Here is a 17,498-nt window from a genome sequence, read left to right on the forward strand (position 1 = left end):
GAGCTTGTGAGCAACTCCCGTCTTTCTATGTGGCTCCGGTTTGCGTGCCTGTTTTTCGCTTCATTTGCCTGCCGACATTCCTCATCAAACCAGGGATTGATTAAATTTAGGGGTTTGCTCTGCTTCCATTCGGATGAAAGGAGATTGAAACCGCATCTCCAGTTGATTTACAAGTAAGAGAAGGAGTTAGTTAACAGTGGTGGATTTTTTAAACGCTTGGTCCTTTTGAATGCACGCACCTGTCTATCATTTGATCATCGATGGTCACTAATCCAGTTATTAAAAACTCGCTTAAGGGCACATAGAACTTTTATCTATAAAAATCATTAGTTTTACGGGACTTAAAACATAAAACGTCTTCAAAAGTCAAAATTTTAAATTTGAAAAATAGGACCACAATACCTTATGGAATGTTAATTCCATAAGATAAAGGGGAAAGACATTGTTCAAAATCTCAGAAAGGATAACACAATGTGTTATATTGTCAAATACAAAAATGAAGCTTCCAGAAATTGAGCCAGAATTTTGTTTTTGTAAGAAACGCCCGAAAAGAAATTATTTTCTGATCTAAATTAGAAGATGTTCAAATGGTAGACATGTGCATTCAAAAGCACACAAGCGTCCACAGGTTTTTCTCAAAACCCACCTCTGTCTATCAACTCCTACTCTCACTCTCACATCGGGTGCCTAGTACCTCAACTGGAGATTGGGTTCCAACCCCAGTGGAAAGGTGTTGGGGGCAGCAACCGAGAGAGGGGTGGAGAGGTGTTTCCACTAAGGCACCTCTAATTACACAGGCGGCAGCGGACGAATTCTCGAGATGGAATCAACGGTGGAGTCTACAGTTCCAGTAAGGTTGAACTACTTAGTGAACACCTTATAGGGCTTCTTCGACTTATTCGGAGCCCAGGCCTATAATGATCGGTTTTATCCGGCTCCCCTTCCTTGGAGTTATACTAAGGATCTGGCCCTCCAGGTTGGGGGTTGTGCCGTCGGGGTGACTTCCTGAGTTTCGAAGCACCAATAGGCCTCGGATACGGACGGATTCACTGTTGACAACCCACGCAAACGAAATAAGGACAACGAACTTCGTATATGTACGTGGAATGTTAGGTCCCTTAACAGACCACGTGCAGCCGAACAATTAGCGGAAGCCCTAAACTGCTGCAAGGCAGATATTACAGCCATCCAAGAAGTGCGATGGGATGAACCGGGCAAACGCAAACTAAAAGACTGCGATGCCCTCGCTATGACATTAAAATTGTCTTAGGATATTTTAATACCAAGCTAGGAAGAGAAGACATCTTTGGTGGCATAATCGGGAGATACAGCCTAGACGACACCACCTCCGACAACGGATTCAGGCTGGTCGATTTCGCTGCGGGGCGAGAGGTTCTGGTAGCTAGTACGCAGTTCACGCATCTCAATATCCACAAGGCGACATGAAAATCTCCTGATCAATCGACGGTCAACCAGATTGACCACATTGCGATCGACGCACGACACTTCACCAGTATCCAGGATATCAGAACATTCCGAGAGGCCAACATTGACTTGGACCACTACCTCGTTGTAGCCAAGGTACGGCTACGGATATCCCGATCCAAGCCAAAACAAGGAAGTACTGTGAGAAGATTCGACGTTAGACGGCTACAATCGCAAGAGACTGCCATATCCTTTTCCGATCGAGTCTCTAATAACCTCTTAAGGAGTCCTATGCTTCGCCTGCATTAAGCATTGAAAACCAGTGGCAACATTGCCTTGCAGCCATCAGAGATGCCACCTCTGAAGTGCTAGGTTTCACACGGATACCACAGCGAAACCCCTGGTTTGACGACGAATGCCGGTTAGCTCACGCAGCTAAACAAGAGGCATACAAAACGGCGCTGCACAAAAGGACTAGAGCTGCTCGCGAGCTCTACGAGCAGAAGAGGAGAGAGGCATGAGAAGCGCGCGATCGAGGATATAGAGGGATGTAACAACAGGAATGAGGTTCGTAAATTTTACCAAAAGGTAAAAAAAAACCTCCCAAGGGTACCAGACACGAACCGAAGCCTGTAAAGACGATCAGGGGAACATCGTAGTAGAACCGCAGTCCATGCTGAGAATATGGAAAGATCACTTCTCCAAATTATATAACGGCAATGACGAACCGAATTCCGCTGTAAGGGAGATGGAACCACTCAACCTCGGCGACGCAGATCAAAAATTCCGCCTACCCGACCTTGACGAAGTGAATATATCTAATCTTAAGTCAAACAAAGCTGCTGGAGCTGACGGCATTGCTGCCGAACTATTCAAAGCAGCAGGCGATGACTTGGTACGGAGCATGCACCAACTCATCTGCAAAATTTGGTCGGAAGACAGCATGCCCGATGAGTGGAATCTCAGCATAGTGTGCCCGATACATAAGAAAGGAGACCCTCTAAACTGCGCCAACTACAGAGGCATCAGTCTCCTTAACATTGCGTATAAGATTCTCTCTGCCGTATTATGTGAACGTCTGAAGCCATTCGTCAATAACCTGATTGGTCCTTATCAGTGTGGCTCCAGACCAGGAAAGTCCACTATCGACCAAATATTTACACTACGGCAGATCTTGGAAAAAACCCAGGAACTTCAAATCGATACCCACCATCTCTTTATCGATTTTAAAGTCGCGTATGACAGCATCTAGAGGGAAGAGCTCTACCGAGCAATGTCTAGTTTTGGCATCCCTGTCAAACTTATCCGTTTGTGCAGAATGACGATGGAAAATGCACGCTGCTCTATCAAGGTCGGAAAAGATCTTACCGATGCATTTGATGTCAAAAAAGGTTTTAGACAAGGCGATGCACTGTCATGCGACTTCTTCAACATCGTTCTGGAAAGAATTGTGCAAAACTCAACCGTCAACACTAGAGGCACAATCTTCCAAAGATCCATCCAATTACTCGGATACGCAGATGATATTGACATAATTGGAAGACCAAAGCGTGATGTCAGTGGAGCGTTTTTGAGCATTGCGATGGAAGCGAAGAAGATGGGTTTAGTGGTCAATGAGGGCAAGACCAAGTATATGCTGTCATCAAAAAAGGACACTGAACAACGACGTCTTGGACAAAACGTCACCATGGACAGCTATAACTTTGAGGTAGTTAAGAACTTTGTCTACCTAGGCACTGCTATTAATGCAGACAACGGCACCAGCGCTGAGATCAAACGAAGAACAACTCTTGCAAATAGCTGCTTCTTTGGACTTAGAAGGCAATTGAGGAGTAAAGTCCTCTCTCGAGCATGTAAAATCACCATCTATAAGACACTCATCATCCCGGTTCTCATTTATGGCGCTGAGGCCTGGACCCTGGCCTGGACCGATGCTCCGAGAGAAAAATTCTTCGAGTGATTTTTGGTCCCGTACGCATAGATGGAGAATGGAGGAGAAGATATAACGACGAACTGTACGGGCTGTACAGCGACACTGACCTAGTTAGCAGAATTAAAGTCGAACGGCTTAGATGGCTAGGTCATGTACAGGGATGGACATCAACGCTCTAGCCCGGAAGGTCTTCGAATCCAATCCCGAGGGACGGCGCAGTAGAGGAAGACCGCGACTCAGGTGGCGCACGCATGTGGGAGAGGACCTCAACCAACTTGGCGTGCGAAACTGGAGACAGCTAGCTAGGGACCGAGCTGGCTGGAGACGCTTGTTGGTTGAGGCCCAGGTCCGCCCCGGACTGTAGTGCCACCTTAAGTAAGTATGTAAATTAGAAGAAGAAGATGATGGTTTTGAAAAGTAAGCAAAAAATGTTGAAAATGCTTCCAGATACGAATCTAGAAAAAGCCAGAAAACAAATTCGAAATATGTAAAAATTTTGAATTCTTACTAAGAAGACGTCACGCAACTGCATTGTTTTTACAATAATGTTTTCTTATAATATGATTCTTTTTATTCAACAATATACAAAAATGAGCCATTTTTCTTTATAAAAAGAATTGCAATTTCCAGGAACCCAAAAATTATGTGACATAACTTTAAATTTAATAAACGCCTCTGTTTTATGAAATGAAGTGCTCAATCATGATTTCGGGATATGAAAGAAATATATTTACAATGTGTTGAAATTGTTATTTGGGATTAACTTTTTCAAGATAGAAGTAATTCTTTTGTCAAATTCTTGAAAGAAAAAGTGTACGAGAAGGTTGGGTCTGCAACCAGAAGCCTTTGGAGGTCCTGTTAGTGATATGAAAGCTATGACTTCTTTTTCTAGAAATGTTGTTTTGCAAGAGGTTTGATTAATTTTAAGGTCCAAACCAATTAAGGCGTAAGAAAATGATGGTCTTATCAATTCATCTATCCGGACGGTGCCATACTCTTCATGCATTTTTTTTTTGGTTAGCACGTAAAGAATAGTGATTTTGACGAAATCTGTCTCTTTTATTTAATAACAAATGTCTAGAGAGTAATTGTCAAAACGACTCTCAACAAATCCACACTCAACTATCAACTTAGCCGATTCAACAACAGGTCTTATTTGAAACGTTTATTGTTAAAGATTTATGTTATTTCTGTGGTAGGATTGCCAATATTTATTGAAGGATTTATCAAGTATTTGTCAATTTCCGAAAAATGACTGGGGATGACATGATAGTCCATCACCCAAGTGATACTTAATTTATAGGAATAAGAAAAAACATCTTGCATGGCCCCCAAAAAACAGGTTAAACATGAGAATAAGGAAGCACGACTTTAAAAATCTACGATATGGCTACTGGTTCTTTTAATAGTTAAAGGTTGACTTTAATCTATGTCCAGTTATTCATATTTCTCCCTGTTTCAATAACTTCACAAAAAAGCTTACATTGATTTAAATGGGCTTGTGTTTCTAATTAACTAGTTTTTGAGCTCCCTATTTTTTCGGTCATAAACTAGAAAACCTAAAAATTAAACAATAAAAATAAGAAATTAAAATAATAATTCTTATTCAGCCCCGAAGGTATATCAGACTAAATCTACATTTTTTCAAGATGAATTTTCTCCATAAAACTGGGCGTATTTTTTATAGCGTTATTAATAAACAAAAAATTTTAAATTTAATATTTTTTCCTCAGTTTTGAAAATCTTCTTCTCCATCATAAGCAATATGGATTAATGTTAATTTACATAACTTTATTCAGAACCAATGTTCATAGACATAGAAAAAATGCTGAGAGCTGTGAGTCTGAAGTCTAAAGTCTAAGTGTGGATATAGTGGATTCCAATTCCAATTCCAAGTCCAATTTAGAAATCGAAATAATTAAAATTCAAAAGGTGAAAACAATATAACACACAGCTCTAGCTAATGTTTATTAATAGACATTACGTTTGACCCGTTGCTGCTATCGCTGCTGCTGCTGGTGCTGCTTCTGAGCTGGTGGTGGATAAAGTTGGGTGCTAATCGAAACCCCTTTAGCGACTTGAATGTATATTGTATAGCATCATAAATAAATAATTGTTTTATTTTTTGTATTCTTTACCACAATAATGCATTGGACTAAAACCAAGTTAATGTTCTGAGATGTTAGTTCGTTGGTTTGGTTGGGAAACTAGATACTTAGCCGCTCAGTGGGATAGAAATACCTTAGTCATAAGGCGCTTTTGTTTTCATCTCGAACTTCAAATTCAAGAAGTTTTTAGTTTATGAGATCTCTCTAGGAAATGGTTCATTTTACATTAGGTAGGTATCAGTATCGGTATCGGTACCGTAAAACCTTGACTTTTGGAAAATATTGATGGTGCTTTGTTCCGCTGTATATATACGAGTAAAATATGATATGTGTTGTTCTTCTGTTCTTATAATCAACATAAGAAATTAATTAAAATGAAATTAATTTAGGCGTTTTAGTGTTGGTTTTATAACCTCTTATGTTTTATCTGTTTTTCTTAAATCTTATCCGATGCAAGATCAGGAAATGATATTTTTATGTTAATCAAAACGCAGTATTGAGTTTAATATTGACAAAATGGTGAAATTTTAATTGATTTATGACCTAATGGTTTTTAAGAGGTGAAAATATGTGATTCTTTTTTTGAATTACTATAAATTTCAAATAAAGAACGACCTATTTCTCATCATATGGTTCTTTCAAAGGTGACAAAATTATTTAAATATTGCTTTTATATGTGACACTCTACGGATGGTCTAAAATCCAAACATTTTTGAGATTATCTTTTTCCTTGCAGAACAGAATTGGATCTTTTTTTTCGATGTATTTAACCATTTTATTAAAAAAAAAGTGCCCGTGGCATGATGGTTAGTGCGTTGGACTGTCATGCAAGGGGTCTTGGGTTCAATCCCTGCCAGTACCTCTTGCGAGGAATTGACAATGCCTTCAAGAGTAATTCTTGTCATGAAAAAGTGCTTTCTCAAATTTGCCTGTCGGATTCGGCCTAAAATTGTAGGTCCCTTCCATTCCTGACAACAGTACTCGCACACAGGAATGGTTGCGAGTTGTAAGTCACTTGACCCTGGTTCACAACGGAATGTTGAGCCACCCAATTTAATTTTTATTTTATAAAAAAAAACGTGTAAAATTTTCAAAACGTGTCCTCAGTCAGTATTCAAGATCAAATCGGGAATGCTACGAAGAATGGCACCCTTTAAAAGAGCTAACGCCATAAGGTATGAGATACACTATTTATTTATTAAAACGCAATTTTTTGAGATAAGAGTTCTCGGCTTTTGGTATATTATTCACTATATATTTAAAGTCAATAATCTTGTAGCATTAAAAATAGGATCATTTTAAATGGAAAAAGAGGCTGGGATGCGACCCACACTGATAACTTTCCATTCCGTCTGTCGATTTGTCTTGCTTAAAAATTTGTCTAAATGAACTCGTATCAATTTTTACCAAATTTGCGTACTATTTTTTGTAGATTTTATTTTTTATGAAAAAAGGGACTGTTGGATTTTTATATAAAAAATACTGAATATTGAAAACGATGTTTTCTGTAAAATAAAATAAATTTGAAGTCAATATTTTTAATTTTTGAAAAGCTATTTGAGTCGAAAACCAATTTTTACCAACTTTTATACATTTTTTTTAGGTTCCTTACTTTTTGTAAAAAAAACTGTCAATTCGATTTTTCTCAGAATTTGTCCTAGTGTTGAAAACAATATTTCTTATAATTAAAATTTACAAAGAAGCTCATATCTCAAATTTTTGAAAACATATTTGAGTTGAAAATCATATTTTACCTACTTTTGCTAATTTTTTTTCGGTTTTTAATTTTTTGTAAAAAAACTGTGAATTCGATTTTTTTCAAAATTTTACTGAATGTTGAAAACAATATTTTTTGAAAGATAAAAGTTAATTAAAGCCAATATCTCAAAGATATGAAAAGATATTTGAGTCGAAAATCAATTTTTACCATTTTTTATTAATTTTTTTTAGGTTTTTATTTTTTATAAACAAAATTGTTAATTCGATTTTTTTCAAAATTTTATCATATGTCAAAAACATCATTTTTTGTTGCACAAAATTGTTTTATTATTATATAAAATTACATCAAGTCTCTAGCGTTAATTAAATTAAAATGTTCACCTTTTTTCAAACTGCTATGGTAAAAGAAATCACCCACGCAATTTCCTTGAGAGCCCTTTCTGCATCTTTCTGCCTTATTATCTGTATAACAAAATTTATTTGAAATCGATATCTCTTCTGGTTCTTGAGCTATGGACGACGAAAAAACGTCGCGAACGTACGGACGTACGTACGTACGGGACCTTGAAACGTCGAGAAATGTCAAAATTTTCAATTTGACAAATTGGACCCATTACAATAACTTCCTATGGAAAGTTAATAAAATATATTTTGGTTATAATTTCGCTTTTATGTTGGATGTTGATATTTAATTTAAGTTCAACAATCCTCTTTTTTCAGGATCGATGGAGCTCCCAATCATTTCTGGAGTATAGAATATTCTTTTTTTGAATCTCGAAGATATGAGTCCATTATGAATCTGAATTTTTCCATTTTTTTAATGGAGTTTCATGTTGCCTCAATTTTCTGATTAGTATTGAAATAACCAAAATAATTTGTTTTAAATTTATTTTCAACTCGCTAACTTGGCAGCTGTGCAAAGAGATTTAATGTGGTCTTTTTGTATACATATATAATTTACAGGCACTCAAGGGGTTATTAGTATCATTTATATGTTTATATTTAAACACAGTACGAGCATTTGGAAAATAGGAAAGGATTTAAGAGGAAATACCGGTCCACATTGGTCTTAAAGTTCTGAACATCAAAATTGGAGGGAGATTGAGTTGACCAAAGCATTTCACATTCTTGAAGTTGCATTCAACGTTTAGTTAACTTTCAAATATGAGTTACCCTATGTCAATTGCAAAAGCTGATGACTTCAAGGCAACACAATACGTGATGTTCAGGTATAAAATGAAAGCTATCAGACTGAGCTGAATGGAACTCACTATTTTAAAAATATCAGAATTTGAGTTATGAATGTGGGCTTGAAGTTGAATGAGAAAACAAGTTTAAAAATTCTGACTTTAGAAATTAATATTTTTTGGTGATATTTAATTGAGAATACATATGTATTTTATATTGCAAATTGGATTAAAATATTGAAGAGTATTTTTTGTGTGTTCCCTAAAACTTACAAAATGTATTAAAATTGAGTAGGAAAGTCAAACGGTGTTGATTTTCTTTGATTTGAAATAAGAAGTTTTTTTTTTATTTCTGTTATGTAATCTTTAAAATTCGAGCAACAAAAATAATACGCTGAAAAGAAGGTTCGTGTCGATTGCTGCAAGGAAAAAGTTGAAAAATACGGTCAAGTTGCATCAAAGGCTGTGTATAATATCTACACAGGTGACGAATCATGGATCTATGCGTATGAGCCCGAAACAAAACAGCAATCGAAAGGATGGCTCTTCCAAGGTGAGCCAAATACAACAAAAGTAGTTAGCAGAAGAAGCACATCGAAGAAAGTGGTTGCCTGTCTCTTCGGCATTACCGGTCAAGTGGCGACAGTAGCGTTAGAGTAACGCAATTCGGTCAATTCAGAATGGTATACGACAATTTGTTAGCCAGAAGTCGTCGGAGAAATTCGCAGAAGAAGAGGCGAATCATTCTTCATCATGATAATGCAAGCTCTCACATATCAGCTTAAACAAAGGAGTTTTTGACCAGCCCAAAAATAGAATTAATTAGTCATCCGCCGAACAGTCCTGATTTGGCACCCAATGACTTCTTTTTATTCCCGCACATTAAAAAAATGAGACGACAACGTTTTTCGCCCCTGAAGACGTTGTTGATTCATGCATGCCGCATGATTCGTGCCGCTGAGTTCTCGGCAACCATTTTGCATATATTTTGTTCCATTCATAATTAAACTATTCCTATATTATCAAAATAAATACAAAATTACAATAATATCTTAAACAACTTGTGTCAAAATCAGCCCTTAAAATTTAACCGCACTTTACATAATGCGCTGACCCTTAATACTTTAAAATTCGATTGACATTTTTGTCTTGCCTTCGTTTTTCATGTAAAACGAAATAAAACCATTATTTAAACATAAATTTATTAAGGAATTAAAAGAATTTGTAATCCTTTGTATATAGTCTTGGTAGATACCGTGGCATAATGGTTAGTGCGTTGGACTTGAGAACCGCGGTTTCATGAGGTTCAATTATTATTCTTTGGTAATGCCATAACCGCTGATCAAACGGGACCAAGTCCCTTGATAGTGACTCCGGTTGAGCTTCAGATCATTTTCAATCAATTAAAAATATAAAGTCAGAAGGTGTCGATGGTATATCCAACGTTGTACTAAGACATTTACCGATGGAGGCAATCGACATTTACACCACACTCTTCAACAATACACTGAATAACTCATATTATCCAGTGCATTGGAAGACCGCTGTGATTCATCCTCTCGCGAAAAAGGGAAAGGACAACTCCAACCCGTCTAATCTTCGGTCGATTAGTCTTCTTCCGAGCATCAGCAAAGTTTTCGAAAAGATCATTAATAGGGCTCTGACTAAGTGGGCTGCGGACAGCAAAATAATTCCGGATAAACAGTTCGGGTTCAAGGCGGGTCATGACACAATTCATGCTGCGTCTAAACTCGTTTCTGACATCCAATGGAATAAATCAAAACAACAATGCACAGGTGCTGTTCTGGTTGATTTAGAGAAGGCCTTTGACACCGTATGGTTAGAGGGTCTTTACCTAAAACTGAGCAGGCTTGGCATAAGCAAGACATTGTTACATGACATGCTTAACGGTATAAAGTTTGTTGTCAAAAGTGGCAATGTAACTTCTAGCACAACATTCTCAATTAAAAATGGTCTTCAACAGGGAGCGGTGAATTCGGCGATTCTCTTCAGCATTTACACCAGCGATCTGATAGGTAGTCTTGCAAAGACAATTGCGTACGCCGACGATCAAATTGCGTACAGAACGACTCGAAAGGTTGAGGTTATTAGAATTCTCTTGCACCGTGATTTCGACAAGATTCAGCGATATTGCGACGACCTGAAACTGGAAATAAATGTCAAGAAGTCATGGAAAATTTTGTTTCAAAATTCAAAAGTGTAGTGAAGGACCTCGGTATCTGGTTAGATCGGTATTTATATTTCGACAGACATATAAATGCTGCTCTGACCAGGGCCAGAGGAGCCTTCGCTCTTATGAAACTTCTGTTTTTTAGCAGCCGGCTTGACCCCAGAGTGAAGGTAATTTGCTACATGGCCCTCATACGGCCAATGATCGTTTATGGTTGTCCTGTGTGGTTCAACGTTGCCCCTTCCCAGATGGAGAAGTTTCGGGTGTTCGAGCGGCAGTGTTTACAATGCTGTACCGGCTTATATCGAACAGCCGAGTCTTCTTATGTGCATTATTTTTCCAACGAGGTCCTCGAATCAACAGAATTGACAATTTCGTGATAAAACTCGTTCGAGGTCACATTGCAAGAGCTATGTCTTCGACTAACAATTCAATTTTCCGGGCGTTCTATCCGAACGACGAGTATTTTAAAAGTGTACGCTTGATATCCTTCATTCCACCAGAGGCACTCCTCTTTTTAGATAGATACGGTCTGATACAGGATAGATTGGCAGTTCCATTCCATTCCAGACGATGAACCGTGGATAGGCGACTCCTGTACAATCGGGACGTCATTGAACAAGGCGGAGCAGAGATCCTTCGGTTCAGTAGGGCTGTGTCCGAACGGGACCGAACTGATAGTGTGAAGCAGAAGAACCAGTTTTGGTGGCTTCAATCGGCACTTGATAGTGGGAAGTCAGGATGATGTTTAAAGCCTTGGCCAGCTTGCATACTTGTTTAATAGTATTAGGGTTTAGTTTTAAGTAGAATATGCATAGTGGCACAAAAAAAAATTACAGCAAAAAATTAAAATAATAATAAAAAATAACATCGAATAAGAAAAAAAAGGATAATAGAAAATGAAAAATGAAAAACAAAATGTGTTAGATAGTCAGATTTGCTGTTGTGGTTGTTCTAGGTTTAGGTAGTTTATAGGTATAAAACGTAGTTTAAGTCAGTTTTATGTTTTATTTAAGGACCTAATTTTAAGTAGTTTTTCAGTAAAAATAAAAAGGGATATTGATATTTTTTTTTTGTATTTTCTAATGAATACTAAAATAAAAAAGAGGCTGGGATGCGACCCACACTGATAACTTCTCATCCCGTCTGTCGATTTGTCTTGCTTAAAAGTTTTTCTACATGTACTCGCATCAATTTTGGACTGTTGGATTTTTACATTAAAATTACTGAATATCGAAAACAATATTTTATGTGAAATAAAATAAGTTTGAAGCCAATATTTTTATTTTTGAAAAGCTATTTGAGTTGAAAGTAAATTTTTACCAAGTTTTAGTATTGTTTTTTTTTAGAGTTTTATTTTTTGTAAAAAAAACTTGCAATTCGATTTTTTTTAAAAATTTTACCAAATGCTGAAAAGAATATTTCTTATAACATAAAATTAGTTTGAATCTATTATTTCAAAGTTTTTAAAAGATACATATTTGAGTCGAAAATCATTTTTTACCAACTTTTGTTAATTTTTTGTTCGGTTTTTAATTTTTTGTAAGAAAACTGTCAATTCGATTTTTTTTAAACTTTAACTGAATGTTGACAACAAGATTTTTTGAAAGACAAAAGTAAATTAAAGCCAATATCTCAAAGTTTTGAAAAGATATTTGAGTCGAAAATCAATTTTTACCACCTTTTATAATTTTTTTTTTAGGTTTTAATTTTTTGTAAAAAAACTTTTAATTCGATTTTTCTCAACATTTTTCAAAATGTTGAAAACAATATTTCTTAAAAGTTAAAATAAGCTTGAAGCTTAAATTTCAAGTTTTTGAAAAGATATTTGAATCGATATTCAATTTTTACGAACTTTAAGTAATGTTTTTTTTAGATTTTTATTTTTTATAAAAAAACTGAATTCGATTTTTCTCAAAATTTTATCATATGTCAAAAACATTATTCTTCGTTGCACAAAATTATTTAAGAGATGAAATCATATTTCAGTCGTAAAATTTTTGAGGTGACAATTTTTTTTTTTCAGTTTTATTGATTTATAAAAAAACAGTTATATTGATTTTTTTCAAAAAATATACCTGTTTTGTATCACGTTACAATATATTATACATACTATAATTCAAATCCCTAGCGTTTTTGGTTCGTAACATATTTGGGGTTAACCAAAATTTTCACCTTTTGTCAAACTGCTATGGTAAAAAAACCACCCACGCAATTTTCTTGAGAGCCCTTTCTGCATCTTTCTGCCTTATTATCTGTATAACAAAATTTATTTGAAATCGATATCTCTTCTGGTTCTTGAGCTATGGAGGACGTTCGGACGTACGGACATACGGACGTACGAACGTTCGTTTACACGCACGCACAGACATCCTTCAAAAAATCTTTTATTTCGACTCTAGGGACCTTGAAACGTCGAGAAATGTCAAAATTTTCAATTTGACAAATCGGACCCATTCCAAAAACTTCCTATGGGAAGTTAATAAAATTGAATTGAAGTTTAATAGATCTTAGGTTATGGTTATTTAGGCTAGTTTTATGAATTTTTGTCTAGCTTTAAGATAAGTTAAAGATTAAATTGATAAAAATAAATGTAAAAAATGCTTTGGACTATCAAGCCAGAGGTTTTGGGTTCGATCCCTGCCTCTGCAGTCCAATGATTTGTTTACGGGTACTGTCTCTTGCGAGGATTTGACAAATCCTCCGATAGTAATTCTTGTTATGAAAAGTGAATCCTCAAAATAGTCGTTCGGATCCCTGACAACAGTACTCGCACAGAGGAATAGCTGAGAGTTTTAGGTCACTATGACCTAGTTCTCAACGGACTGTTGCGCCACCGAATTTGCGTCTTAATAAGTCCATTTTTTCGCGTGCTGTGTGGCTTGTGGCACCGTCTTGTTGAAACCACATGTCATGCAAATCAAGCTCTGGAATTTTGGCTAAAAAAAGTTGAATATCATCTCACGGTAGCGCTCACCATTCACAGTTACGTTACGATTCGCATCATCTTCGAAAATGTACGCGTTAAGGATGTAACCAGCCCATAAAACGCACCAAACTGTGACTTATACATCACATATATATGCATCATACTGATATTCACTTCAAAATCGAGAATTCTGCTTATTAAAGTACCCAATGAGCCCAAAATGAGCTTCTTCGCTGAACACTAAAAGCGCGCTATGAACTTTCTTAACAGAGCACGCATTTTGATAATAACAATAATCAATAATTTGCATGTTTAAATTAGAGACCAAACTGAAGTTGTTTTACAGTGAAACGAAACACGAAACGTACTTCAGCTAAAAAATCATGCTTTTATAAGTCTTAAGAAGTAAGATTATGAAGAGGCTTTATAATGTAGGCGTTCTTAATCCAAAGAAATACTGGATAGTAAAAGTATTTTTTCTACGTCTGTGAATGCTGGTGTTTTGACATTTACGTTAGTGTTGTAAACATTTTCTCCATGACAGCAAACGGACGAGCTTCGCAGAAATACCAAAGCTAGAAATGGTTCTATACACTTCGTCCCCGTAGCCTTGAAATCAATGAAGAAAAGGTGGTTATCGATTTGATATTCGTGGATTCTTAGGTATTTTCCGACTTTATCCTTTGCTGGTCTAAGACCATAGTTATAAGGAGTTATCAGGTTGTTGACGATGATCTTAAGACATTACGTAACAGAAAATTTTGCAAGCGATGTTAACTTGACTGATTTTCTATAGATGGTGCTTTTAAAAACGTATTCTTTTTTTTTTATTTTCAAAATACATTTAGAACACTGTCTTCTAAATATCCCCTTACGAAAGTTTTTGATTATTATTTTAAAATCCTAATTAAGGATTTATTCAGGTAATAAAAACCAAAAGACTTTTCAACTTAGGAACAATTTTTGTTTACGATTCCATTTAATTTGCATATATTGATGCCCTACCCTTTTTTAATCAAGTTTACTTATAGACTTTTAGCTTTTGAGCCTAGAGTCTACTTTGTATAGTATTTCAAAAATCTGTGTTAAAAACTATGACTTAATATAATCAATGCCACTTGTGCCTCAAGATCATCTTCTTTTTATTTTCTATATTTTTACAATATACTTAATCAAAATCAACACCTTTAATAAAACAACACGAATACATAATAATTCAAAATACATATGTTTATATGTATGTACTTAATTCCATAAAATATATAAATAATATGAATGTTTTTGTTTACGATTTTAAAGCTCATTTGTCATAATTTTTAATTATTCAAAATTTTGACAACGTATAACGAATGTTAACTTGACATAAAAAATAAATTAAAAAATCAAAACAAAACAAAAACAGAAACAACAAGAAAATATGTTGCTATATTTGAGACTTTTTAAAATATATGTTTAGATTTTGTGTTTTTCTTTTTGAATTCCAAAGAAAAGCAATATTCTTTAAACAAACATATCAGGTTTTGACGTCGTTCAAGGCGTTTTTAAAAGCCTCAGAAACTTTCAAAACTCAAAATGTTTGAAGAAAAAAAAGTCATATACAAACAGTTGCAAAAAACTTCTTTCGAAGAATATGACAAATTTAAAAATGTCTTGAAATAGTTCGTTGGCAGCTATAGAGTAGAATAGTAAGAACCCTACCTCTATAACTTTTACGTCAGTTTATTTCATTTAAAAAACAGAATGTAACTTCAAAAACTATATCACACATCAAATTAATATCCCTGAAATTAACGGCGTCGTTGTCGGTCGTCGGGTCTTAATCGTACGACAAGTTTTTTTTCTCTGATCATTAAGACCGTCTGATCTGGGAAACAAAAAAAATCCCAAAAAAATACAAAATTGCGGTCCAAAAACACGCCTTGTATGGATATTTTTCAATCGAAATCATAATTCAGTCTGTCAGTTTGTCGCTGGACCTGGGTGTTGTCGCTTTTGAGACACTTCGTTATTTCTGTTCTTGTCTTTTCCTCCCAAAATCCAACCGCAGAACACTGTTTTAATTATTTGAACCAATTAATTTTCCTAATTTAATCTTTCGAAATAAATATTCAAAGTTTTTGAAGGTACAAAAATAAGAAAAAGAAACGAAAAGAAAAGAAATCCGATTTAAATTAACCTCAGTGTCACCGGAATCGGGGTAGAAAAGTAGGCGGAAAGAAGAAGTATCATTTTTAGTTATCTCGTTTCAGGGACATCACAATGTGTTTTTTTGTATTGTTGTATTTTTTGAACTGAAATGCTTGTAGGTATTTTTTCAAAATTTGGTAAATTAATATGATACCCCAAGACCTGATTAAAGCTTAACAAAGTGATACATGTTTCACGTAATTAGTGCTCATCTGTTATGGTTTTTAACGTGTTAGGGAACACAATATTGAACAACTTAATGCGTCTGATGGGTTGGGTTCGAGCTAGTGGATAGGTTGGTATATGGGGACTGGGTTTTTGGTCCCAAATATATGTATAGTTAAGTATTTGAGTGTGGATGCTGTAAACTGTTATTTTATTAGCTTAATTTAAATTAAAACCAAAATTAAGGCAAAATGTTTTTGGAGGCAGAGGAAGAATATGGAATTACGTAATGGCTTTGGTATGCAAAGCGAGTTTAGGATATTTTAGGAATTTTTTCCCGTTTTAAGGTCTTTAATGGTTGCTTCTGTATTTATTTATTTAAGCCAAGTGTTTATTGTAATTAAAGTACCGACCATTTTAAATATAATTAAAACCCAAACCCCTAGTTTCATCAATTAAATCGGTCTTATTGTTAGTCAGTTTTTCAATGCCTTTTGTTTTGCGTTAATTAACGAACTGTAAACTAAACCTCACCAAGTTTCAAATTGAAGATTTTATAAAGTTATGATTGGTATGTGTCCATTAGAGTTAAATTGAATTAATATGCAATATTCAGTTAATTCGATTTAATTAGTTCTTATAATCGGTTTTAATAAACTAATGGCTAAAAAATGCACTCCGTAGTTTTTTTAAATGGGTTTCAGAAACACGCTGGAACACCATAAGTGAGTATATTTCCAGTTTTAGACCAAGCGATTGATTGGCTAGACGAAAAAAAGTTTGTGTCATCAGCAAAAATAGCAAATTTAGTATATACGTCCAAAGATGGTAAGTCGGACACATAAAAGTTGAAAAGTATGGGTCCCAGCACAGACTCCTGTGGAACTTCACTAACTAAGTTCTAAAGAAAAGAGTTTCTGTGCATACATCAAATTTTATGTTTTGTATATTTTTTTCATAAGACATATCGGAAAACCAAACATCACAATTTTTTAAATCCGAGGTGCCACACAGTGTCAACGGCTTTATGGATGTCCTAAAGTACCAGACCAGTCGATAATTTAGAATTACGGTTACTTTTGACGTGATTGTTAATTTTTAAAGTTTGCTGTCTTGTGTATATGACGGTATTTGTTTCCATCCTGAATAAAATTAATAAGCTTTTTAAACAGCAACTTTACGTAATATACTAATAGCCCTACAACTATAAGGATTATCCTTTGCCTTACCAATTTTGCAGGTAGCTGTAACTTTATATATTATGTTTGATATCATTGGGGCAATGCAAAAGAATCATGCAACAACTAAAAACCATTGATAATAAGGCGTTAAGCAACCTGTACCTCATTCTATCAAGACCAGATGAGTTTTTGGGTTTTAATTGTTTAATCAATTCCTTCACAGAACTATGTTAACAAAAATGGAAAAAAGGTTAATCAAAACTGTATAAGAGGTTATTTCAGTTTTTATTTTTGAAAGTATCTATCTCCTTCTTTATTTTTGTGTTCAAAATTTTAACATTATTCTTAAAAGTATCGATTCTAATCGAATCCATTTTTTTTTTCAAGTAACGCATGTGAAACAATCGTAAGATACATATATTCGGATAACATAATTTGATTCGTATCAAAGGATTTTATCTTATGAATAGATA

Source organism: Eupeodes corollae, chromosome 1, assembly GCF_945859685.1.
Source record: "Eupeodes corollae chromosome 1, idEupCoro1.1, whole genome shotgun sequence".
NCBI classification, from domain to species: domain Eukaryota; kingdom Metazoa; phylum Arthropoda; class Insecta; order Diptera; family Syrphidae; genus Eupeodes; species Eupeodes corollae.